Source organism: Toxorhynchites rutilus, chromosome 3 (genome assembly GCF_029784135.1).
Source record: "Toxorhynchites rutilus septentrionalis strain SRP chromosome 3, ASM2978413v1, whole genome shotgun sequence".
Taxonomy (NCBI): domain Eukaryota; kingdom Metazoa; phylum Arthropoda; class Insecta; order Diptera; family Culicidae; genus Toxorhynchites; species Toxorhynchites rutilus.
In genome coordinates, this window is record NC_073746.1 from 84,991,167 (window position 1) to 85,019,106 (window position 27,940).

The 27,940-nt window shown below is 38.6% G+C and overlaps 1 protein-coding gene across 3 annotated transcripts in view; it reads right to left on the reverse strand.

Annotated features, from left to right (window-relative positions):
* LOC129780437 (toll-like receptor 3) overlaps nt 1-27,940 on the reverse strand; it is an 841,421-nt gene that overhangs the window by 336,477 nt on the left and 477,004 nt on the right. For 2 of the 3 annotated variants that reach the window (XM_055788714.1, XM_055788715.1), the window contains exon 1: nt 14,767-15,761. The exons of the other annotated variant lie outside the window; for it this stretch is intronic. The gene's annotated coding sequence lies outside the window, so the exon portion shown is untranslated. Of the gene's footprint in view, nt 1-14,766; nt 15,762-27,940 lie in introns of those variants that run through there. 3 annotated transcript variants of the gene reach the window in all.

A 27,940-nucleotide genomic window follows, 5' to 3' on the forward strand; every position in this document is an offset into this window, starting at 1 on the left:
GCCTAAAAAACAGGAAGTGGGTCATATCTGTGGTATAAGGTTGACGTAGAGCTATGGTTGATTTGTAATCATTTGTTTGAAGTTGCATCTGAACCCATTCTGAATGAATGAATGAAAGAATATTTCATTTTATACATCCAATATTGAATACGAAAATGTTCTACTGAAGGGGAAGAATAATCTTCAGAAGCTTTCCTGTTAAATGCACTTGATTGAAAAATCACGAAACAAAATGTATTTGTTCGAAGTATTATATGGATAGAAAATAATAAAATTAACTCTTTCGCTTGAATCTAATTTACAATTCTAAGGAGAACTGGCAGATTATTTTTCAGCAATGATGACATCTTTTCGGTTTCTTCTCATCGCACGATTCCCGCTAGTGGTTAATGCTAACTCGATAGCCACCAAACAAAAAGAGTTGCGCGCGTGTATGTGCGCGTGTGTGGCGGCTGCTCTAATGCTGCTCCAAGCAGGAACAATTTTCGATGCTGGTCGTAACAATACGGTTTTTTCTGCCCTCCTGCGCTCCCTCACAGCTCGAAACATACTGAATGCATTTTGGTCAGGTCAGGTCAGGTAATGAATTATATAGACTTTAAACTTTTTCAGTTCATTCGTCGCTAGCCTTGAAAAAGGCCCGCGGTAAATTTTACCCTTCCAGCACTACACCTCCACCCTCATTGCCTTAAGAAAGGCACTCGATCCCTCGCCGTCCAGCACGTGCAGCAATGATGTTGCCCTGTCGGTGTCCCCACGAAGAATGAATGCATCTCGCAACTGGAACATCACCTAGAAATGCTTTTTGTTGGTTAAGAATCGAGAGAGGGTGTTGTCTAAGGAAAGACATGACAACTGGTTTCTTACTCTTCTGCCTCGTCCAAGTGAGAACAACAGGGATGCCGAATCACTCGAGATGTCCGGTTTTCAATCGAGATAAAGTTTCTGAAGACAATTTTCCCACATCCCTAACATACATTGTCGTATCATATATTCATGGATAGTTTCATTTGGCTGTTGCATATTTGCGACTGAACAATAATCACGATGCGAAAAGTTTTCCATTTTTCATTTTACACATCGAATATTGAATACGCAAATATTCTACTGATGCGGAAGAATAATCTTCAGAAGCTTTCCTGTTAATTGCACTTGATTGAAAAATCACAAAACAAATTGTACTTTCTTGGTCGCCTTTTCATTATGATATTACTCTTCTTTCGATGAATTGGCCTACGGTGCACAAACAGGTCTCTTGGTGACACCGTTCAGCCGCGCTTTCATGATAAACGAAGAGCTTCATCACAACAGCGACCACATGCTCCAATCGCTGTTCAATTATAACTGAGTGGATTTCCGAGCGGCGCTCGCTTATATACCGACTGGTGATTTCAATAGCCTGTTTTCAAAGCAATTTTAGGGCTATTGAAATAAGTTTTTGGATCAAAAAGTAACGTGCACCCGTGGCCGAGTGGTTTGCGTCTCACATTGTCATGCCGGGTGTTCGGGTTCGATTCCCGTTCTGGCCGGAGGATTTTTCGTCAAAGAAATTTCTTTCGACTTGCACTGTGGTCACGCGTATTCAAGAGCTTGCCCCTCGGAATACATTCAAGGCGTGTTATTTGGCTTAAGAAATCTCAACTAAGTATTAATAAATGACGCTAATTAATGCATACGTTGAGACGGCAAAAGTTCCACAGGGAACGTTAACGCCATTCAAGAAGAAGATCAAAAAGTAACAAGTATATAACGCGTAGACATTTTATCTTCCGAATGAAGTGTTTATCATATCATTTCGTTCAGGTTGTTTAGGAGCTATTATTAATTATTATTAAAATTTCGTTCTTCAGCGTAACGCTTTCATTTTCGAAACTTTGAACCTACACCCCAGTATAGAAATGAAAGACGTAGTCCTACGTCAATAGGTGGAAAAAAGGAATAATCTTAGAAATCGAAGAATAATCCTACACGTAGTTGGGGTTTTGAGCAATTGATGTAACCTTTATTCATATTTGTGTACTTTTGAAAGACTTTTTGACAGATACTCCTCACGGTTTTTCAGGTGCGGCGTATCATGATTCTTCCAGGTCCGCACTGAGGCATCAATATAAATGCACTTATTTGCCACTCTGATGTTATTGACGCGGGCTTTTATGGGGTCTGCAATTAGGTGCTTCGTGGAGGAACTAATACAATACGAACAAAAAAAAACAAACCATGAAACCATGATTTCCCATATCCGTTTTGATCAACTTTAATAAACTCGAGATTTTCACGAAGAATATTAACATATATCTGTTGCTATTGTAACATATATGTTGTAGCTATTCTTTGCCAAATTAGCCAGCCGATTTTCTGATTTTTACCCGACCGTTTCCAATGTTTTTGAAAACTTTGTACATAAGTTGATAACTAGCCAGAATATGAACTATTATCATCAAATGACCAATTTTAATTTCGATATTTTGGTCATATGAACGTATCCTAAATAATTGACATTATTTAAAAAAAATGGGGCCCAAAATCCAGCGGTCTTATTGTTTTAAGATACAAAAGTTTCTAATATAGAACTCAATTTTTGAACAAGATTTTTCCAACAGGGCACAGTCCTTCCATAAACTCGCCTGAGACTTATCTTATCATGTGAAATATTTTGAAGTTTTTGCCGAAGTTTAAGCTAAAAATTGGTATGAATTCCACTAACATTGCTGTCATACGCGAAAGAGAATAAAACAAATAAAGCTCAGCAAGTCCAGTTTACAAATCTGGTTATGTTCTGATAAGGGCAGTATATTTCTTCTAATAAGCAGAGCGCCTCATTTGGAATGAACATAATCTTCGGGCTGTCGAGATTCCGTTGTGTCCTAAGAAAGTCACTGTTCTATGCGCTTGTGCTGGAATCATTGGTCCGTTTTTCTCTTGAATGTTTTCAAAAATAGTGCGGCCAGGAAATAACAGTTGTTGGACAGGACCATTGTTAAAGGAATAGTTATTTGGCCTCCATGATCATAAGATTAAACACCGTTGTGGGAAATCTGTGGTTATTAAATTATGCCGATAAACAGCAGACGATCAACAATTTGGAAGAAGTTATTTTTCAAAAAAAAAAAAAGAAAATTCATGCGATTTTTTCTTAAAAAAATTCTATTTTATTAAACTATTCCGATAAACAGTAGACTCATGGCAAAACAAGTTGATATTACTAAGAAATTTCGAATGAATTGATGAATGAAAGCTCTTCAAATAAACTGGAGCGCACATTTGAATCACTATTTTTGTATAAGTGGTGAAGTTGGAAGAAACTTTATTGAATTTAAACATTATTTAAAAATAGCTGCACACAGTGTTCTCAAAAAAAAATGAACTCTCTGCAATGTGTTTTATGTTCTGAACCCATACCCCGCTATACGGCATTTCGCTACAACGACCCTCTTCAATTGGGGCACATTTTCGATTTACGGTCTAAAATGATTCGCCATAACGGCGAAAAACCTTTTTTCGATGTCGATATACAGCCATTCCATGCCGAATCGATATAGTGGTTTTGGGAGTTTTGTAGTTTTATTCCTTGTCGAAAAATATTCGACCCGTTTTTTTATTTTTTTCATTAGGGTGCCCATTTCCATCTTTGGGTGGTCCGACTTTTTCCCCTTTTATCCCAAAATTAACTTTTTTTTTAATTTAAAAATTTCAGATGATTTCATATTTAGAAAAATAATGTGTACCCGTGACCGAGTGGTTAGCGTCTAACATTATCATGCCGGGTGTTCGGGTTCGATTTCCGTTCTAGTCGGAGGATTTTTCGTCAAAGAAATTTCCTTCGACTTGCACTGTGGTCACGCGTATTCTAGAGCTTGCCCCTGGGAATACATTCAAGGCGTGTTATTTGGCTTAAGAAATCTCAACTAAGTATCAATAAATGATGCTAATTAATGCATACGTTGAGACGGCAAAAATTTCCACGGGGAACGTTAACGCCATTCAAGAGATATTTGGAAAAATAGGAAAAAATCATTTGTTGGACCACCCTAAAAAATAAAAAATAAAAAAAATACGAGTCTAATATTTTGTGATAAGGAACGAAACTACAAATTTTAACGAAAATCTGAGAACAACTATATCGGTTGGGCGTTGAATTGCTGTATACATACACATATTTAAAGTAATATGAAATTATTTCATATCTGTTTATCGATTATTGTCAGTTTTCGGAGTCTGTTATTATTTTATGTACAAATATATGTACTTGTTATGTGTGTGATGTGTTATGTGTAGGTGTTTTTGATTAAAATGAAAGATAAAATGCTTTTTAAATGATAAACCATGTCGTATATTCAATAAAATTGAAACCGATCCGATTGAATTTGTATGAATTTGTATTAAAATAATTGATTCCTTATACGGCTTTTCGCTTTGCGGGCAAGTTTCGTGGAATGTATCTAGGCCGTAAAGCGAAGTATGGGTGTACTAGCAATCGCGTATAGGAGGTATCTTCAAAGAAGATTTTTTTTTTGGTATTTCAGATAAAAAGAGATTCAATCATTCAAATATGAAGGGATGACTTTTTGTGTGAAATATAAGACGGTTGTCTCAATGAAGTACTCATGCGGAACAGTGTCGAATGCTTTGGAAAAGTCGACGTAAATGGAATCAACCTGGTTTCTGTTCTCGACTTCATCAAATAGATCGCGAGTGTAACACATTAGGTTTGTTGTCGTTGATCTGTGCTGTACAAATCCGCGTTGTTCCTCTGATATCAGCGAGTGCGCAGCTCTGTACAGTATAGCATGAATCATGGTTTCAAAAACCTTGCTAAGTGAGCATAGAATCGATATTCCACGGTAATTTTCGACGCGGTGAGTACTGCCCGATTTGTGGATCGGAACAATTCGAGCTGCTTTTCAAATCTTCGGAAATGTCTTCTCAAAGAGTGACTTATTGAATAAACAAGCAACAGGAAAAGCCAATGAGGAGGCACAATGCTTGAGAAATAGCGGTGGCAGTCCATCAACTCCAGCTCCCTTAGACACAGTGTTTGCCAAATGATCCACTCATTGAAAAAATCGCTTTCGTTCGTTCAAATATGATCTTTCAGGAAACATTTCCCCCAGCGGTATTCTATTGTTGTTATGTGCTGCAAATCACGACACAAAAGAGAACGAGACAACTCTGCATCGGCTCGCACTTCATTGCACACCAGCTTGCAAGCAAAGCTATCATATACGCTTTCGGTGCAGAAAGCTTATTTTCTTCTTTGCCTCTAACATATGCATACCGACCCCTCCATACATCATGAAACAGCAGGATCGTACGGACAACGCAAAGCGAAAGATTCATATTCAGCTAATGTAGCAGATCCTGATTTTGAAGTCTCAGAGAGTGCAAACTATATGATTATTTAGCTCGATAGAGGCTAAGGGAAGGGTAGTCAGATTATATTTTCCATTTTTAACGCCGCTATCCCTTGAAATGTGTATATTCATATAGACCGCATAGTTTTACTAGCAACACCGCTCCAGTGAGAAGCAAAAACTCTCGCGTTTTATCTCTTTTCCTATTCGCTGCTCTCCGCAAATGGTGACGTAATGATGACGTAATTTTTCTTGTATCATTTATTGCTTTACACTTGTCTGTGCAGTGGGTTTCGCTATAGTAAAATGAGACGATATATGCGGTTCAAACTTGTATGCAGGCTTCGAAAATAGTGTGCCATGGTTGATACAACTCGAGTATGCAAACAACAGTCTTCGTTCCTCTCTTAGTTTAATCACTAAATGTTACAAAAGTGATTGCTGACATTCATACAAGTATCTGAATGATCCTCTCATATTTGGTTATATGTTCGTGAGAGTTTACTTGCATGACACATTGTGTATCATTTGATTTTGATCGAAATCCAAACACTGCTTAGACACATCAATATTTTCGAGCGCTTTTTGAACTTCGTCGGGTGAGAATGTGATTGAGGGAATATTTATGTCGTACGTTGGAATATGCCGAAAGCATCCTGGATACATCTCGGGCATCGCTGTGCTAAAAACAACCTGGAAGAAGTTGGCGAAGAGTTGGGCTGCTTCGCTATTTGAACTAGTAGTAGCTCCGTTAAATTCCACATTGTGCGGTATCATTGTATTCGTTTTCGGTAACCTCACATACTTCCAGAAGGATGCCGGATTTTCCTTCAGATTCTGCTGAACTCTATGCATATATATTCTGTGGGTTTCAGCGAGAAGATCCGTGTATGCTATTTCAATGTTACGAAGAGTGATGTCGTTTTCTTGTTTTCCGAAGCACATTCCTCATATGACGAAGATCCGCCAGGGTCCACCAGGGCTTTCGCATTCATATGTCAGGCTTACGTCGTACACGCGGGACATGCACATTGAATACTTCAGATAGTTTACCGTAGAAGGTTGATTCAGCTGAATCTACCGAGTTATCTACCAAGGTGGCTTGCCAGTCGAGAGAAGCAGTAGCGTTATTTAATGACTCGAAGTTACAGCGTCTGAAGTTCATAGTCGTCATATCGGTTTGTTGCTCCGTGTTGTTTTGCAACTCACCGCTGCAAACGTCAAGCGAAATGATGAACGGCTTATGATGAGGATCAGCTGTTAGAAGAGGTTGAGAAGGTTCAATTATATCCATGTCGTCTGGTGCATTGACGAAGGCTAAATCCAGTAACCGCTGATTAGAGTTTATGAAGCGATTAATCTGTGTTAGTCCATAAACGAGCAGTGATTCGATGAGTGTCAACTCTTGTTCTGAAGATGCGTTGATAGGCGTGTAGCCGTTTAAATCTTCATCAAACTGCCATCTCAGGTATGGGAGATTGTAGTCACCCAGCGCCATAACAAAATCAGTGTCATCGATATGATCAAAAATGGCGCGGATTGCTTCAGCATGGGCTAAGTACATGTCAGTGCTTGAATTTGACCGCCAAGTATGCCAAGTTGCCTAATAAAGTAAGGTCTTCACGCCCAGAAAGTTTCATTGAGTTCTGAGAGGGTCATGCCAATCCCATAGACGAGTTGGTGCGAAATACGTCAATTGGTAATTGAGGCCAATGAAGATCACATTGAGTACAAAACATTTATTTTGATTTTTTTTTTTCGCATTATAGCGACTTTCAACACTTTTGGCTGGTTCGTCTCTTTACATCCAGTTCGGAGGAACGTCGGGAGTGAGAATGGAACACGTGACCTTTATTGTGAGAGGTACGAATGTTACCACCACGCCAGTTCCACGATTTTTTGTTTTTCTTCATTTTTGCTTAATGTTTAGCTGAAAACATGAAGTGGATATGTTGTGTCATACTAACAAAAAGAACTTTGGAGTTTCACATTTGTAAACCGTAAGAAGAAATAAGAAAAAGTTTAAAAGAAATAAAAGTTTTGTTTGAAATTTGTTTTACTTCGGGGTGGATTTTGAACCACAGAAAATCATATCAAAATTAACTGTCTTATGTCTTATGTTAATTAAAGGATCCTAAAAAAATGCAAAAAATTAAAATATGCAAAATATCGACAGATTATTCATTACTTCGAATTTAAAACTATATTTTGAACTCTATTTTCGAAGAATTTTGCTGGGAACCGTAGGTTGTGCAGAAAAACTGTTTAAGAGTGAGTTCCAGGAAACTATTTCTGTCTTTGTAAAGGAATGCACTTGGGAAATAATATGTACCTTGAAAAAATACACCAAATTATGAATAATCCATGAACTTTCATATTTTGTGTATGGACATCATTGCGAAATGACTCTTTCATGAACAGTTTTCCTATACAATCGAGCTACAAATTTCATACCCACAATGCATTCTTCTTCTTCTTCTTCTTATATGGCACTAACGTTCCTAGAGGAACTCCGCCGTCTCAACGTAGTATTACTTGCGTCATTTTTATTAGTACTTAGTTGAGATTTCTATGCCAAATAACACGCCTTGAATGCATTCTGAGTGGCAAGCTCTAGAATACGCGTGACCACAGTGCAAGTCAGAGGAAATTTCTTTGAAGAAAAATTTCCCCGACCAGAACGGGAATCGAACCCGAACCCCCGGCATGTTAGGTTTGACGCTAACCACTCGGCCACGGGAGCACACCCACAATGCATATGCCTTACAAAGGAGACACTCTTGACGGAAACAATTTTTTATGGTGGTGGAAATTACTCCCAAATCTTCCAAATCAAATCTGTGTGAAAAATTTCATTCATTCGTACAAATGCACTATTTTCAACTTTCAACAATTTCAACTTAGGAGGAAAATTATGATTGAACTTCAGTGCTTCTTGACTACTTCTGATCTTCATAATATCTTCCTAATAACAATCTCTGTTTACTGTGTACGCTAGCTGACCCGGCGAACTTTGTCCGGCCCAAAATTGATTTTTTATATGAATTCTTTCGAACATTCACTTTTTCTCACTAAGTGAACGTTCGTGGCTTCAATCGCAGAACTCTTCTTGCTGGATCTTTTGATTGGCCATTCACAATTTCTCTTCTACTACAATTTTCTCTCAAAATTCTTGATTCACTTGCAAATAAAATGTTTTTTTTGCGTTACATGCAATACAGGTATGATACAGAAAAGTAAATTTTTATTCATAATATTTATTTTCAAAGCATGTTACCCCACCTGAGAATACATTGCCATTTTCACTTCACACCAACGGAACACGAAGGTTAATTTCGCAAACGTGACATCCAATTGAACTAACAATGATCATTGTAGAACATAGGAAGGTTATTTTTGTCGAAAACTCCCTCAAAGTTTTCGAAACTTTCAAGATCAAAAAATTGATCTACGTGCAAAGACGAATAAAACAAAATAAAGAAGGCTCAAATCGGATGATTCCTTCCTCGGATTTCGCACTTAACAACACATTTGGTGATCCATTTTCATTTATATAGGGTAGAAGTAGCTATCATCGCAATAGTACCTATTACGGTAATACGAGTGAGTTTTTATATTATTTTAGAAAACATGTCTTATTTTTAAAGACTCTAGTATGATTTTTAAACATCAGAAATCACTTCTTTGTCGATTTTGATACTTGATTCCATGCGAAATATTGTTTTTTTTTTGTAGAAAAACTCACTTTGAAAATGTGTCGTGTGTCGTATTGATGCTTGCTTCTTAGCATTTTGCTAAGGAATATGCGGTCAAAATAATTGGATTTTAAGGCTGTGTTTTGATACAAACACAGTGTAGACGCATACAGTACAACCTTCTTTATGTTGTGGTTCGACCAATTCAAAGGGTGTCCACGATGAAATTGCCACACACAAAATTGATTCTCAAAACTCGAGTTTTCATCCGATTGCCATCAAATTTTCAGGGATTGAAAAATAACTATTAAACTTCATTTTACCATTTTACTCGTATTTTATTTACAGTCCATACGCAAATGCCCACACCTTGGCCTTAACCCCGGCCATAAGATTCTGCACAACCTGTGAATCAACCGTTTTTTGCATGTAAACCCATACTTTCTTCAGTTCCTCGACTGTCTTCACTACCTTAGGTCGTTTAAGAAGGTGCTGCTTCATAAGCGCCCAGTACTTCTCGATGGGGCGGAGCTCCGGAGTGTTGAGAGGGTTGAACATTTTCGGCAAGAAATTGACCTTATTGTCCGCCAGAAGATTGTTGGGACGTTGTGGGCCTTCAGGAGAGGAAGCAGCCTGGGTCACGAAAGGTGCACGCCGCTTCCCACACGTGCAGTTGGCTTGCCAACCACGCTGAACTTATCATTGGCCGTGAAAAACCGGTTGCCGGGGATCTGTTTGAAGTCGGCCTTCACTAATGTTTCGTCGTCCATGATGCAGCATTCAACTTTCGTCAGCATGTTGAGGTACAACTTCCTGGCACGGGTTTTGGCGGACTTGTTCTGCTTCTCGTCGCGATTAGGGGCCTTTTGTACCTTGAACGTTCGAAGCCCAGCCTGTCCAGAAGGCCAAAACTTCGGCTTAGGTGCAGCTTCTTAGCCACATCCGGAACGGAGGCGTTCGGGTTTCGGTTGAAGGCCCCAACTACGCGGTTGTGATTTTTGGTGTTGTACGGAATACTTTTTCCTTCACTTCTGGGCTTCCGATCGATGGACAATCGTTTCTCGAACCGCTTAATCACTCGCGACACCGTGGAATTCGCGATTCCCAACGTTTTAGCGATGGAACGATGCGAGGGATCCTTGTTCTCGTGATGAAAGATTTTATCACGCACGAGCTGTTCTTTCGACTCCATTTCCGCGAGCTTTGATCACATGACTTTAAAACTTGCAGGATGTAAACAATGCACTATGAACTAAACCCAACCAAATTTTCATTAAATTCTACCCAACGGTTAAAAAGTTAGAGCAATTTCATAGTGTGGCAATTTCATCGTGGACACCCTTTATATGATTTTATCGAAACAAACATGCATTTTTGGATTACCATAATTGGTACATCTACAGGGGAACTTCGATATAACGTACCCTCGATATATCTTCACTCAATTTAACGTCCATTTTATCTCGATATAACGTACACATTTCCAAAGTGTAAAGGAAAATATTTTTGATTTTTTTTTCTGAAAGAACAATGAATTATCTGTATTATGATGCTAAAACATGTTTTGTACCATCAATCAATCCCGAAATACAGCTGAATTTGTGATTGCGGATTCTAAATGAATCAAGCTTTAATCAACAGTACGAAGGGAAACGTCATGAGAAAGACTGGCTTCGTCTTCTAATTGAATTTACTCATAAACTTCATCAACACAGCAACGCAATAATGTATTATAGGCTACGTTTGTGAGATCTTTATTCTGCTTAGATATAACGTACAATTCGATACAACGTACAATTTTGAAAGTGAAATGTACGTTACATCGAAGTTACCCTGTATGTGCCAATTATCGTAAAATCGAAAGCTGCCCTGTTCCTATTATGGTTGTACGAAAACCTAACGTTTTCACGCTGTGCAATTGCAATTGCATTTTTGTATTAGGTATTCACCCAATGTCCTGGAAAAAAGGTAATGAAGATGGTCGAGTTTCGAGCGACATAGCATGCGCTGCCATAACTATTTCACAAATAGTGACGTCAGTCGTTGTATTTGATTGCCTACCGCATCCATGCTATTTTCAGGAAGTAATTTATCAATTAAAAACATAAATGTTAGTAGAGCTCCCGCTGAATATGAGGCTAATGTGATAGTGTGGAGTGAATATTTGTGAAATCACGTCCAAAAAGACGGATAAAAGTGATATTTCCATGTGCCGTTTTCACTCCCCCACGTTCATAGAAACAAACGAAGTTTCATTATTTTACCGTTGATGTTCCGAAGGCTCTCAGTGTCGGTGTGTATGTTGTGAGATGATAATCGCCATTTTATCAAAGTTCCCCGAAAATGTTACAGCTTTCGAGAACTAAGCATACGACTGCTCTCTGGACCTTTTTACCACATGAATAATCGAAATAAGCCACGATATAATTGTCATCTGTTAAAAAACAACCAGTTGAATGATTTCACGAGAATTTTGGCTCAAACTGTCATGCAACCGTGAGTACTTTCAACATTGTCTTGTTTTTACCATATACATTTCATATTGAATACAAATAATTACGACACGGTATTTTGCTTGCCAATACAGATACACTTCGCCTACTGCTCCACCTCTATATGTACCTCATTGGTATTCACCATAATTGGTACAATTTAACATCTGACCCATAATCGTAGCATGCGCAAGTTGCATTGTTGTGATCATCGTAACATACGAAACATCACTATTTTTCGCGGTCGGTGCATTGTTTGGTTGTTTGTTTTTTTTTTTCAACTTTATGAATAACGGTTTTATTTTCACCACGAAAGCTTCAGGTAATTATAAGTATTGTATGGTTATACAGTGGAACCCCGATTATCTCGGGAAGCTCTATAGAATTACTATGGAACGCACTTTCGTGAATGATCAGGGTTCTACTGTACATCTAGAAATAATTATCAACGATTATTTTACGTTTTGCAGTATGTCACCTCAACGAAATGAAGTTTCACGTAAAAAATACTCCGAGGAAACGATTTCACGATGCGTTCAGGCTGTCAAATCCGGAATGAAGATTTACACTAGCTGAAAAAAAATCGGGATTCCATAGTCTACTACAGGGTGGGCCATTTAAAGTGGAAGCATCTGGCAACCCCATAACTTTTGGCAGAGATGTCAGATTAACAAATGTCATACCGCGTTGGAAGCGTCATTTCAGCACAATTTTAACCATGGAACAATACACACCTAAACAACGCGCTGAAATTGTTCAGCTGTACATTCAAAATAACTTCTCAATTGTGTTAACTAAACGTGCGTGGAAAAATAAAAATAAAGTTAAAACATCGCCTGGAGACAACACTATACGTCGATTATATGCCAAATTTATATCGTCTGGTAGTGTTGGTAATGCCAGTCATCTGTCCAGACAACGACCAAGACGTTTCGACGAGAATATTGATGCCGTTCGAGTCAGTGTTGCAGAGACTCCATCGACATCAGGTCGCCATCGTTCGCAAGAGTTAGGCATCGCTCGAACCACTCTCCGACGCATAATTCGTGTTGATTTGAAAATGTTTCCGTATAAAATTCAAATGGCTCAACAACTTAACCCATCTGACTTACCACGTCGCACGTTCTTCTTCTTCTTCTTCAATGGCACTAACGTTCCTAGAGGAACTTCGCCGTCTCAACGTAGTATTACTTGCGTCATTTTTATTAGTACTTAGTTAAGATTTCTATGCCAAATAACACGCCTTGAATGCATTCTGAGTGGCAAGCTCTAGAATACGCGTGATCACAGTGCAAGTCGGAGGAAATTTCTTTGACGAAAAATTCCCCCGACCAGAACGGGAATCGAACCCGAACACCCGGCATGTTAGTTATGACGCTAACCACTCGGCCACGGGTGCACGTTACCACGGCCAAAAATGAACGTGACTTTTGGCAAAAAATCATAATGTCTGATGAGGCGCATTTCAACTTGAATGGAGGAGTAAATAAACAAAATTGTCGGTTTTATGCTACTTTACGACCAAAAAGTTACTGTGTGGTGTGGCATTTATGCCGATAAAGTCATCGGCCCGTACTTCTTTGAAAACGAAAATGGAGCAACGGTAACCGTGAATGGGGAGCGTTATCGGACAATGATAACCGATTTTTTATTGCCATTTGTTCGTGAAAATGAATTGGACAATTACTGGTTCCAACAGGACGGTGCTACATGCCATACAGCGGCTGCCACGACCAAATTATTGCGCGAAATGTTCCCCGGAAGATTAATATCGAAAAACGGCGATTATGACTGGCCACCGAGATTACCTGATTTGACGCCTCCTGACTTTTTTTTATGGGGATATTTAAAATCCAAGGTATACACTGGTAAACCAAGTACCCTGGCTGCGCTGAAAGACAATATCCGATATATATAATATGCAGGATCGAGGTTTTCCAGTTTCTCGACATGCTCTGCTCTTCAAAGTTAGTGAATATTTATCATCAAACCCACGGATCACACCGTTCCGTAATAATCGACCAGGCGCGTAAAACTTTTGAAAGGCTTGAACACTACACAACTATGCTGAATGTTATACACAGATCCAGGACAACCTCTAGTTTTATGCGACGCAATTCCGGATTTTCGTTCCGTACTCCAGAAGCAGTTTCCTCCAGCAAGTAGTCGTGTGAGCGAACAAGATCTTCGTAGACGGTTCATGGTAGACGAGTACATTTTTTTCGTCAAAGCAACAAATTGCCAAATTTATTGGAGTTTTAAAAACTGTATTCTGATTAGAGAATAATCGCATTTTTAAAAAATTCTTCATTATAGAAAGGGAAATTTATCATTCCATCAAAACTTTTTCCTGTAGTTAAATGACCTGCAGGAGCATTCTTGAAATCAAATGAATGCTGATTGATAAGGTTAATTGGATTCATTATTGACATGGTTAATAAAATACTGTGTTAATCTACAAAATCTCTGCAAACAGAAAAAATCGTTTCATTTTTTTCTTTATTTCCAATATTATTATCCACTACACCTACAAACAACAAGATAGAAACATTCAAGTACTACATTTCAAAACTTAAAATTTGATGCTTCGAAATGACGTATATCTTATCTTCATGCGTTGATTTTTTTTTTTTTTTTTTTTTTACAACATTTCTAAAATCACTGAAAAATTTCGAATTCGCGCTTTGTTCCCATAGTTTGTTGTCGAGTGTAGAATTGACGACACAGTATTGCATACTAGGAATAAGATTCAGAGGCAAAGTTTTAATTAAAAATTATCATTGAAGTATTATTTGAATCCTATTACCATTTTTTTCCATGTGACACCGACTATTACCATAATAGGTACATTTATTATGAAACTACAGGAATACTATCACCATAATGAGTACATGGAAGTGACATTTTCAAACATTGTTTTTACACAATTCATTCGATTATTCCTGGAAATATCAGTGAGAATCTTCAAGAACAAAGTCCAAACTGCTAGAAAAAGTACACTTTGGTATACTTTTGAACTAAAATAGAGTATTTATTCGCAAATTTCTGTAAGTTGGTAACATATCTCCTCCATAATTGGTACACTTACCCTAGATAAGAATTGAATTTTGTTAAATAATTATTAACCACCACAAAGGTTAATAGATTCAATCAATGCTTCAAAGCTACTATGGAAGAAAAATCCCCTTGAAATCAAATCGTTGGAAGCATTCTAAATAAAATAAATACCTTGTATGCACGAGCTACTCGAAATTTCCTTCAGCAATTACCACAAAACCTCGCTCCACTAAAAACACTGTTATGCAATATTTCATGCTTCGATCGTTTCGACACACTCTACACTTCCAATATTTACTTTTATATTTATCATTACTCCACTCCACCACTTTCCAATAATCCGATCAACATTTATCGAATTACACACCGAGCGCAAGCTTACACTCGCTTTTGTTCACTTCCTTTCCCGGATTCCAGACCAGACGAAGGACGATATCAGGGCTTCACCTTGTTTCCGCCCAAAATACAACAAAAAATATCACCCTCACTTCGGTTGGTGTTTTTGTTTCTTCTCGAACTCATCGCCAACCACACCGTCCACTGTCAAAGCGGAAAATCTTCATCCTCTCGCGATATATCCTTCCGTCGGGGGTTGTACAGTGTGCAAAAAATCAAAACAAATTATCGTTAATCCAATAATAACCGAGTAAAAGTCGCAGTCGCACTCTGGTCTAGATTTATTTTGCTCTCCACTGTTTTACACTGCTGCTTCCGCTGCTGCTATTTGGCATCGCTCCCTCCGGAAGGGAACCCCGGCTAATCGAAATTCTTCATTTCCACTCTTCACTGAATTTTAATCCACTCCGAGCGACCAAAAACAAAAAACCTCATCCCTTCTACTCGGGAAAATCCTGGGTGACACAGAACAGAACCAATTGCTGCTGCCGGTGCTGATGCTGTGCGCGCCCCAGCGGAAACCGCAGCGATTCACGATGATTCGATTAAGGACGCGCGCGACCTCCGGGATTCCGGTCGAAACGTCCCCCAGTTTTGTTTTTCACTGAAAACTTCGAAAAACTTTGCCCCGACCAAACACAAACGAATGCTGCTGCTGCTGATGGTGGTGTTGGCGCATAAAGACAACTTACGACGAATCCGCGATTGAACGAAACGGGAACGAAAAACGCGGCGAGACTCGAGGGACGCGAACGCGCATCTAGAACCGAACGCTGTCAGAAGTAAACTGATTTTTGGACCGTAGGGTCGCACAGCGATGGGTGGCGCAGTGAACCCAAAAAAACATCGAACATAGAACTCAACATGCCGCCGTCTGTCGTCACACATCACCCCCGGGTTTCCCCTCCGATGATGATGTTGGTTAGCCGGGAGAGTGAGCAAAAAAGCGTCCTCTCGCGGACGAGAGAAAGAACAAGACAGAGCGGAGAGAATATCATCAACCTTTTTTATGTTTCGTCGCGTGGTTTTGTCTGAGCATAGAAGTAAGCAGCGTATTAAAGCATTAATGGTAGCAGCAGACGCAGAGCATGATGATGATTATTTTTTGCTACCCCTAATTCAAAAAGTAAACACTGTTTCGGCACACAATAAGTGAATGCAATTCGAGAAGAGTGCGGGACAGCAGGACTGGATTTATTGCGTTGCTTTTCGGTTGCGTAAGCATAAATATAGTCAAAAATCTGCGAGGGGATGCGATGTGGCATGTGACTCGATTGCATGGTGGTGGTGGATGGATGGAACGCGTTTGGGTGGTGGAAGGTGTTCGACAGATGATGATACGCTTGGATGGGAATAGGATTCAGCTGTCGGATACTTGTTGATGAATGATGGATCGAGCGGTTATTTTTGATCGGATTTTGTGGGATACGTTAAAGATTCGACTGTCGGACGGTTGTTTATCAAGGTGTATTATGCTATTGACGCCTTTTTACATTTCAGTGATAGATGAGCGGAGACAGATGATATGCGAATGCGGTGGACAAGAACGTGATTGACTATAGAGCAATCCCTAATGAAATCGTCCTAAAATGCCGATTTTAGAAACATGTACTTTTTGTATTCCGTTTGGGTTAGAGAAAATAAAAGTTTCCTACAGCAATTGGGAAATTTTTGACTTCTCAATAGGGCGTATCGATTTTAGTAAGAGAAATTTTTGATAATTTACGTCTCAAAAAATATGAGTCGTATCGAAACAGTGTCTTAGAAAGTGTACAGTACACTGAAGTCCCTTTTTACACGGTTTTTATAAGCGGTTTTTGGAATTTACGTGGTTTTTATACATGAATTTCGGAATTTACGCGGTTTTTTTAAGCGGCACGCATTAACCTCGTAAAATTCAATATGTTAATTGATGTGACTTTTCGCGAAATAATTTAGTATTGTATCACTGATTAGTAGCTGAAAAAAAAGAAGATACAGACAGCAGGATTGTAACATGCAAGAAAATCAGGTAATCAATTGTTAGAATATGGGTTACATTTGAAACTAATAATTCACTGTTTGTTAGATTTTTACACGGATTTTGAAAATTACTTTGTTTATTTTTACGCGGATTTTGGAATTTACGCGGTTTTTTTACGCTGGTTTTTGGATTTACGCGGTTTTTGTTTACGCGGCACGTATCCCCCGCGTAAAAAGCGACTCCAGTGTATTGATGTTTAAACGTGAAAAAAATTGTACTCTATTTTATCTATGAAGTAGTACCGGTAAGTTTCTTCGTTTAAATTAATGCTTTATTCTGCAAAAATGGTTCCAAATTGATTATTCAAAGTATTGCCCATCGCTAGTTACAACTTTTTCCCATCTTTCTGGCGATACACGGATTCCTTTGCGAAAATAATCGGCCGGTTTGTCGGCTAACCACGAATCGATCCATTTTTTGACTTCATCAAAATTGGAGAAGTGCTGGTCAACCAGGCCATGTTGCATCGATCGAAAAAGGTAGTAATCGGACGAAACAATGTCTGGAGAATACGGCGGGTGGGATATAACCTCCCAATTCAGCGTTATGTATGTTTTGACCAGTTTCGCGACATGCGGCCGAGCATTGTCGTGCTGCAAAATAACTTTATCGTGTCTTTGCTCGTATTGTGGCCGTTTTTCCTTCGGTGCACAGCTCAAACGCATCAATTGTCGTCGGTATAGGTCCCCCGTAATGATTTCATTCGGTTTTAGCAGCTCATAGTATAACCTTCGGGCCGTGAATATTTCGCGCGGCCGTCGATGTTGATGCATGGCCGAGGTATCCATACGTTGCCCGACGGTTAGGATTGTCGTAATGGACCCACTTTTCATTGCCAGTAACGATTCGATGCAAAACCTTTTCTTTTATGCCGTTGGAGCAGTTGTTCGCACGTGAAAAAACGGCATGTGACGTCTTGTGGCTTCAATTCATACGGAACCCAATGTCCTATCTTTCGGATCATTCCCATTGCAGCAAGTTCTTGTTGCGTTTGTAACGGGTTTTGATCGAGTAAAGCCTCCAATTTTTCAAGTTACCACTTTCAAACCGTGCAAACCACGTGTGACACGTTCGCTCAGTTGGAGCATGGCCACCATAAACTTTCACCAAATTGCGATGACTTTCCGCAGCTTTTTTCTTTATATTGATGTATTGAAGTAACACTCCTCGCAAAAACACTCTCGTTGGTACGAAATTCGACATATTCGAAGTGGCAAAAAACTATGTTGATTACCCTTCAACTTTTTGACATATACCGAGAAAAAAACGCGCTATGACGATGGTTTTTTGTTATAAATACTTTCAAACATTCACATTTTCTTACCAAACGAACGTTCATGGGTTCTATAATATTTTCCCAAAAAAATGCAAAAAAAAATTTAAGAGATTTCGCTGAAAAAAACTATTTTAAAAATTCAAACTCATTTTTCTCAAAAAAGGTATTCTTTTTAAATTCTCAAAATAATTATAAAATAAGTCCTTATAATTTACAGCAAGTTGTTCATACATCAGAAGACCGGCACTTTTACTGGAAAAAAGGTTTTCCAACAACAACTATTTCATGTTTTCTTTAAAAAAATTGAATCTAATCCTAATTTTGTTTATATTAGTTTTTTTATAATAGTTTCTGGAATTATGTAATTATATGCAGGCCCCAGAAAAAAAAAAGTTTTATTCGTTACATTTTTGTGATAATCTATATCTATGCCTGATTCTTATGGACTCGGAAACTACTGAACCAATCGGCATGAAAATTGGTATGTAGGGGTTTTTGGGGCTGGAAAGGTTTTCCCTCCCCCCTCTCTAAGGGGTGGGGGGCGTGTTTGTGGCAGGATGAAACACAAATTTCTGTATAACTCGAGAACTAATCAAACAAATCGAGCCAAATTTGGCATATGGAGGTTTCTATGGTGAATCAACACTCCTCCCCTCTCTCTAAGGGGGAGGGCAGGCTACCATACAGATGAAGCATAAGTTTCTGCATAACTGAAGAACTAATCAAGCAAATGTTTCTATGGTGGTTTGTCCCTAAGGGAGGGCTGCATTACTCGAGAATGAATCACGAAAATGGAACCAAATCTGGGATGTTAGGGTTTTTGGGTGCGAGAAATGTTTCTATGATGGTATGCCACAGCTTCCCTCTCTAGAATGGAGGGGGGGAAGGGGGTGAACAGATTCCAACCAAGCAAGACAGTTGAAAATTTTCGGAAAATTCTGGAGAAAATGGAAAAATTAGCGAGAATTCATTCCCATATGCTCTATCATTCTATAGGGACAAGCGTTGTTAGTCCGTTTGATGTTTGCGCTAACGAAATAGATCTTTGTTCGAAAGTGGAGCTGGATTTTCATGTGATAAAACTCACTCCTATAGCTTCTTCTATCTATACAAATAACAATGGATCACCGAATATGTTGATAAGAGCAAAACTCGAGGAAGGCATGTCCGATTTAGGGTTGTCGTGATTCTATCATATTTTCTGTATCAAACATGTTTTCCTTGTAAGGGAGATACATGTTATTTGCAAGTGGTTGAAAAATCTTGAACAAGAATTATGTCTGAAAATAAGCTGATATCATAATGACGAGTTTTGGTAGAAGTACTAGAAAATTAACAGTAAAAGGGTAGATTAGAAGATCAATCAATGAACAGTTCTGCGATTGGACCCATGAACGTGCCCTTAGTAAAAAAAACGTGAATGTGATAACGAAAAATAAATTTTGGGCGGAGTTTGCCGGGTCAGCTAGTTTATACATAAAAATGTTACATTTTTCGTAGAATGACTCCCCTATATAGAAAACTATGCGATGTTAGATAAACGGTGTAGTAGAGGGTATGTAAAGACAGAAAAATTATTCCGGTTTGGTTTTGATGAAATCTCGATCTTTTCTTCAAATACCACTCATCATATATTGGACTAACCTGAGCGGCCATTTTGTGCCATCATGCATTCATCTCTGTCGCATCCAGAGACACATTTCCACTCTTCTTCAACATTTGTTTGACAATTCCCCATTAGTTTTCAATTGTGCGGAATTGAGGGCAGTTGGGTGGATTGATGTCCTTTTCGAAGAAATCCACCCCGTTGCCTCTATACCAGGGGTGGCCAAACTTTTGGGCAGTCCTCCATGTTTCACAAAAAACAGTGCGCCCGGGATAAACATGTCCACGCTGCTATTCGCAGTTTTGTGTTTGAATACAAACATGGTTTTCTCATACCTTTGTTTGAAAATGTGACATGTTTGTATTCGTAGTATGTTTGGACATACGATGTTTAATCCTAATATTTCACATGATGTTCAAACATGGTGTACAGTTTCTCTTGCATTTTCAACCCAAGCACCGGCAGTGCGTAGAGTAGAAGAAGCGAATCGGAAACCACACCATCACCACTCAACACGTGGTGTGTTGGTATGTTGACATGGAAAAAATGTTTTCCTATCATGACAATGAGTGCTTCGTCTAAAATATTGGGCAAATAAAATACTCAAGCTATAAAACGAGCGAAGAAGAGGAGAAGAAAAGATGATGTAATCGCATACACACATCGCACATATAGTGTAGTGTAAGTGTAGCTTTTAGTTTTTTCCTTCATTCAGTTTGTGATAACATCGTGAAATTAATGGTGTGTTTTAGCCGCTGAAATTTCTCTGCTGGTTCTGCTGTGTGCCGCTGAAGGTTGCATCTAAAATAAAATTGTGGGTATTCATTTATTTATTTGCCCAGCATTTGTACGATGTCGCCCGCTGTTGAATCGGTTCCCCAGACTTCAATTGGCAACATGCACGCAAAAAAAAATATCTCATAGAAGGCTTCTTTCTATTCAGAGCATGTTTTCTTTGAACGAAACCAAGGATTTAGACTTGCAAAATGTACATAAACTCATAGCCTCTCAGTTCATGCAATTATTGTAATGCGAACTGAATTCCAAGTTCGTTTCTGTGAAAAAGTATTCTACGAAGAAATGTTTTAGGATGTATAATCTCTTTCCGTGCATGAAAAGAAACGAAACGAAAGCAATGAATACTACGACATCGGGTGATATGTTTGTACATGATGTTCTTGAATTACAAACATCATGTTTGTTTTCACATGTTTATGTTTGTGTATCATTGTTCGGGTTTGGGATTCAACACTAGCGAAAATCATGTTAGAGTTCAAACAAAAACATGGAATTTTCACATCGCGTGGACATGTGTAAGTGTTTTTCGGAAGACTGCTTTTGGGCATTACGGGTGACTAATTGTTCAAATGTTAGGCGGCGGTCTACCAATGTTGACTGTATAAAAAAAGTCAGAAAAAAACTCACCCCCTGTACTCGCAAGTAAAATCATAACTTGTATACTCGCGCACGGTATCACAGACTGATAGACAGACAGACTTGATAGACTTTTTTTTTGTATTTATTGAAAAAATTTATTTAAAATTTTTGTATTTATTTAAAATAGAAAAAGTTATAATTAAATGAAAAAACTCCAGACATTACTTTTTCTTCAACTTCCTTCAGTTTCAATAGTCTTTTAACTCAGCCTCCTCGAACTGGACTGTCTGTGAGACTGTATGCTCGAGTATAGGAGGGTTAACATGTTGAGTCCCGAATTTTTATTGCTGCGCTTTCCATTCAACCCGCATCAAGAGCGTTTGCACAATATCAGTGTCGATTCCAGCTCCCAAAGATACTTATTGCATGAATAGAAAATAGTCAGAAATTCGAGTCAGATTTTGTAAAACATCCGAAAACAAACCGTATGAAGTTTTACTATCTTATTTTGTATCTGGCACCTGGGGATCGACGCGGAGCTCAACGTGTTAAATAAAAACATAGGTCATACTAATAAATGTTCAATGATAAATTATTCCATAAAATAAAAACAATTATCGGTTACTAAATAATAAATAAGAAATATAATATCGTTGATTGTTTTTAAGGAAATTGTCATTTATGAACATGCAAAGCATTTATTTTCCATAAAAAATCACTCAAGATGATTTTTGTATCCCTCAATTACCTAGAGGTATAAGGACCCTCTATCGAAAATACTGGATCCTATTATGTAAATTCAATCGAACGGTCGATTCGATCCCTGTAACTATCACACCGAACAAACACCGAATCGAATGGAGTTCTTTCTCGAACGTCGACGAATTTCATATTTTGAAACGTTGCCGAAATGTTTCCTAAAGCAAAACACCAGAAATGCAACAAGTAAAACAAACAGCTCGAAGAATTATGCCGACAACTTTCACCCGACAGTATCTATAACAGCAAAATAGAGCTAACCAGCAAAGTTCTGTTCATCTAGAATTACAAAATAGATGCTAATATTTAATTTCAGAAATTTCTTATTTCTTATTCATCACTGTTGCCCTAATCATGGCTATATTTATTGAAAGAAATCTACGCAATTAATTCACATTACTTATCTTATTTTTTAAATTAAAGTAACAATAATGCATTAAAACTCGCATTCGCAGTCTTCAAAGACGAAGTCCGTTTTTATTGATTTTCGAAACCTTACCTCGGATGTTTCCAGCATTTTCAATTGGTCATTTAATGAATGCTATTCCTTTAGAAAACTTTGTTGAAATTGTTCCTAGTGACATTTTTTTGCTTTATTACAAGTTATGGTCGAGCAACTGGATATTAAAAAACTAACAAATTGAGGAAAATCATTGAACAGAAACTTTAATAAAGAAAAATCTTCTCTAACAACTGATATGTTTCATTAAGGTTAGCATAAACACCTTATAAAATATTCATGGCAAAAGGTGGGTTTATACAGGGTTTTCCATTTCGGGCTTCCGAAAGTATACAGCCCTGCGCTGACAACCGTTTGACATAGCTGTCAACCAAAGCGTCATATCGTTAGTTGAATGTCAGCCATTTTACAATATGTATCGTTTTAGCATCGCACAACGTGTTAATTTTGTTAAATTATACTATAAAAATGATGAAAAACCGGCAGATGTTTTTCGAGCATTACGGACGGATTTTGGTCGTCATGGACGGCCTACAGAGCACACAATCGCTAATGTAGTTCGTAAATTCGTACAAACTGGATCCGTAGAGGATATTGTGAAACCTGTGCATCATCGTAATGTGCGTTAGGCCGAGAATATTGCTGCTGTTGCTGCCAGTGTGGAAGATGACCCGAATGTTCCGATTCCACGGCGTGCTCAGCAATTGGGCTGGTCAAACACATCAATGTGACGAACTTTGCATTTGGACTTGCACCTACATCCATATAAAGTCCAACTGGTACAAAAATTAGAGCGTGGTGACCATGGAATGCGTCGGGCATACGTCGATTGGGTGAACGAACAACAGCAGCAAAATGCTGAATTTTCGCATCAAATTTTCTTCAGCGATGAGGCACATTTCGAGCTCGGTGGCTATGTGAACACCCAAAATTTCCATATATGGGGCTCAGAAAATCCGCACGTGATTGTTGAGAGGCCATTGCATCCGCCAAAAGTCACTGTTTGGTGCGCATTGTGGTCTGGTGGAGTCATCGGGCCGTATTTCTTTCAAAATGAGGACGGCGAGACGGTAACTGTGAATGGTGAGCGTTATGGCCGCATGTTAACCGATTTTTGTTTGCCACAAATTGAAGATATGGATACGGATGACACGACCGAACATGGCCATATTGCGTACGAAATTTGAGGGACGCATGATTTCGCGTTTTGGTGATGCCAATTGGCCGTCCAGTTCATGCGATTTGAACCCGCTAGACTTTTTTTTGTGGGGTTATGCGAAAGACCGTGTCTATGCCAACTCTCCGCAAACTCTTGAACATTTGAAAGACAACATTCGTGAAGTTATGACCGAGATACCGCCCCATATGTCGCCCCGAAAAGTCATCGAAAATTACCTGTTCCGGATCAAGGTGTGCGAGGAAGCCCTAGGTGGACATTTGAATGATGTTGTATTTCACACATAATGGCATAAACCAAACTTTAATTTGAAATAAAAGTTTCATCGAAATTCGAATTCTAAGTGTGTTTTATTTCAATTTACTTTCGGAATTTAAAGTTGGAAAACCCTGTATATTTGGTCCATTGCGTTTGGAGATGACACTAGGAATACCTACGCGGGTGACCGGTAGACCGCGGACTACCGTTTGACCATACCTGCTCTATACAATCTACACATTTTGGAATCCATAGTCTTGTTTGTTACGAAAACTTGTTTTTTTTTGTCCGTAGCTGAATGAGATGATAAGCTTTCTTTTTTTTTTTAAGTTGCTAGGGCCATCTAATCTAACGTAAGTTTAATCGTCCGCGAGAGTGCATCCTTCGTACTTCGTAAGAACCTTATTGTAAAATTTACGGGTAAGTTTTTTGGCCACTAGATTCTCCTTCAGTGCTTTGGCTGGCATTGATAGGCTCTATCATAATTCGATGGCCACAGGTTTGCTCTAATCGTACCCAACACCTTCGGGCTTTCGAAGTGGGTGTTCAAAATAAACTTTCGGTTCGCGGTTCCATCAAGTACAACTTCTTTGAAACAAAATGAATCGCAATGAACTTTTATGCACTGAAAGAGGAAACTTTCCAAAACAAATTGCTGTCAAAACATTCCAGATTCCACCACTTAGAGCGCTGCATTAAAAAAGCAGTACATTCAGATATTGAATAATTTGAGCACACTCCCTAAAAATATCGTAGCGTTAACCAACGTCATGAATGCGGCCATCTTCAGGTCACAACTCTTCATCTTATTTAGGATAAGTCTTTGTTGGACGATTGGTAATATTTTCCGTGGTCTGTTTATCGCAGCTTGCATAAATTACTTTTCGTGATATTCTGAGAAAGTTCATCAATTACAGGTTAGTTCAATAAAAAAAGATAATACATGGAAAGTATATTTCCAAAATATTTGCCGCTGATTTCTCCTCAGCATTTGCCGTGCCCTATACTGCCGTTCTACGCATAGTTGTCCCATGTTCCAAAATCAGCAACTGAGAAAAAACGCAATCAAAGTTTTCTCGCATATTTGTCCACCAGAAGCTTTAAGCATTTCAATTTAGCAATACACCGGGTTTTTTATAAGCACCTTACTATCGTTTAATGAAATGTGATGAGATCCCCTTACTGAATCAATTGAGCTTGATTACGGGTTTAAAAATTCATGGTGGGACTGTTATGCCTAGAATATCAACATGGGACAATTGAACTTGATATTGTTTTTTGATATACTGGGAACAAACAATTTTTTTTTGTGATTTTTCGAAAGATTGTGCATAGAAACATCGTTTTATGAATAAATGAGTGATCTGCAACCCCTTCGCAGAATATAAATCTCATTGTTATTAGGCATTCGCTAACAAGATGTACACGTGTTCTGTTGAACTTTTTCTTATTTGTTTGAGAATTAGTTCGTTCTTCCAAACCAGAAAAGAGTGCATTAGACCTGCTGACATGAAATTCTTGCACTTGAACCAATTTTTTCGATATGGATCTACAAAAAAAACATTGTGTATAGAATTATGTATAGAATATCAACATGGGACAATTGAACTTGATGTTGTTTTTTTAAAAGTTGGTAATAAACTATATGTTTTTTTGTGTTTTTCCGTAAGATTATGCATAAAAACAACGTTTTATGAAGAAAAGCGAAAATCGTCAAAAAGTAACATGAGACAACTATGCGTAGAACGGCAGTATAGTCTAGTTGGAATTCTTCTACAAGAGAGATACCTATCATTTAGTACGTCTGTAATATAGCCCACAGCATCCGAAGCTTGGGAAACTGACTTCCCTCACAACAGCAGGTGATTTATTGCCTCCACCCTTTCATGTCATACAAAATTCAACCAAAGCCTCCTCATGATCTTCTTCATCAAACATCATTCACGGAAACTTGTTACCGTGGAGAGAAAAACGAGTTTCATAAATTTTCCCCCCCAAAGTTGGTGGAAAACTTTTGCATTTACTCTCGCTGACAATACGAGAAAAAGTGCTGCGTTCTTGGAAAACATATACAAAGCGTCAAATTCACGGAAAACGAAAACCGTTCTTTGAACGGAAATGCGAAATTTGGCCGTCGATGGCAAATGCTGCCCGACCCAAACACCAGGTTGGGGGGCCGACCTGTTGCCGGAAAGCCGCAATACGAATTTCGCGAAGAACATTGCGTGCGATATAATATGAAGCAAGGGATTATTGATTCCATGTGTGGCTGCTGCGGTTAACCCTGGCGGAGTCTGCAGTGATTTTCTCAGCGGTGAACGGTTCGGTTGCGGTTTGGTGGTACTCTGGTATTCCTCAGAGTTCCATTATATTTCAGAGAGATTTCATTCATGGGTTTGTAAGAAGAAGAATTTTTCAGAAGCGCTGATTTTTTAAATTACAACGCTTTAATAAGCTGGAAAACTTAGATACCTGCATTTCTCAAATAATACCATCTCCGGCAATCGATCGCAACCCCCACCCACGCGAATGCGAATGCCAACGGGAATAAATCAAAGGAATCATAAGTAGAAACAGCGAGCGCCACAGTCGCGTTGATGAGTTTCACAGAGTTCGAGGAAAAGCTCTTAATTCGATTGGTTTTCTCTGTCACAGGAAGAGACGTACAAAGTTGTCACTGTCCCCTACCAACCCAGCGACCCCGATCCATCACGCACCGCTTGGCAATGGGATTCAAATTGAGCAAAGTGGATTTTCCGTATTTCTCCTAATACCAATTTGCAGAGGATGCAACGATGCGATCGCCGGCTAATAACGATGGGATTGAAACACAACCCTCCGGTTCTGCTGTGCGAGTGCAATGAGTTGTGGAAAATCGGAGAATTTCAAACCGGTTCTTTGTGGTTCGTGAAAAAAGGGGGAAAACTGTCATCTACATACGCTATTGCGTCGAAGTATTTTGCAAAGTGAGTACCGAAGGGAGTCTTTGCGTTTGTGTGTGTTACTCCCGTTGGTGGTGGTGGTTAGAATGCTGTTTGTTTATTGAGCAATCACAAGAGGGGAGTGATTGAAAGTGGAAATTTAGCCCAATGGCGTTTAAAGATTACAAATTGCGATTGATTCATCGAATTGCGCTTCCCGGAAATAGAATTATTTTGAATGGTAACATCGCACATCGGAACTCGTTGTTTCAGCGCTGCTGTATTTCCTATACTAGTAAAACTTTAATGTTATAACTGTGTATATTTATTATAATTCATTAAATCATGCATAAATGGCTTAGAATTTCTACGACGACAGAGTTACAGAATTTTTGTTCTGTTTTGGACTATGTTTCCTCAAACTGGCTCTACATTAAAAAGTACGCTACGAAAGACGATTCTGTTGCTTCCTTTTGAAAAATGGGAAAAGTTAGTACAGGATATAATAGTGGAACATCTAAATTAGTGGATTTAAATAACATTTTGGAAGTAAAAACTTAAAAGTTAGCAATTTTTCATGTGTTATTATTAATTTTATCCTAAAAATTCGTATTAAACTAGATCAGGGGTTTTCAACCTTTATTGCTCCATTTCCCCCGTAACGAAAATTAATCTCAGTACTTCCCGCCTATCAGTATTTTTAAAAAAAGTCTGTAGCATATCAGTAAAATAATGAAAGAATACAAACGGTCTTCAACAATTTTGGTTTTATACTTGTATCTGATTACGAAAACAAAGTATATGAAGTCTCTCGAGTCAGTATGGCACCTGCGTCTGAACGATTTCTGACAAAATCGTAATTCTTGCGAACATTGTCGAAAAGCACACCTCATGTTCACTGTTGCCATATTCAATCTGTACCAGAAGCGAAATAATCTTTCTCATCTGTACTTTTTCTTCAAAAATCAGTACCAGAAATCTGTACAATTGGAATTATTTATTGTAAAGAAAAATCATGAAATCACGTCACCATCTAACAAGGAGACGGCCCCAAGCCGCCGAGGTGACGCAATCCGAGTCTAATTCAATGTA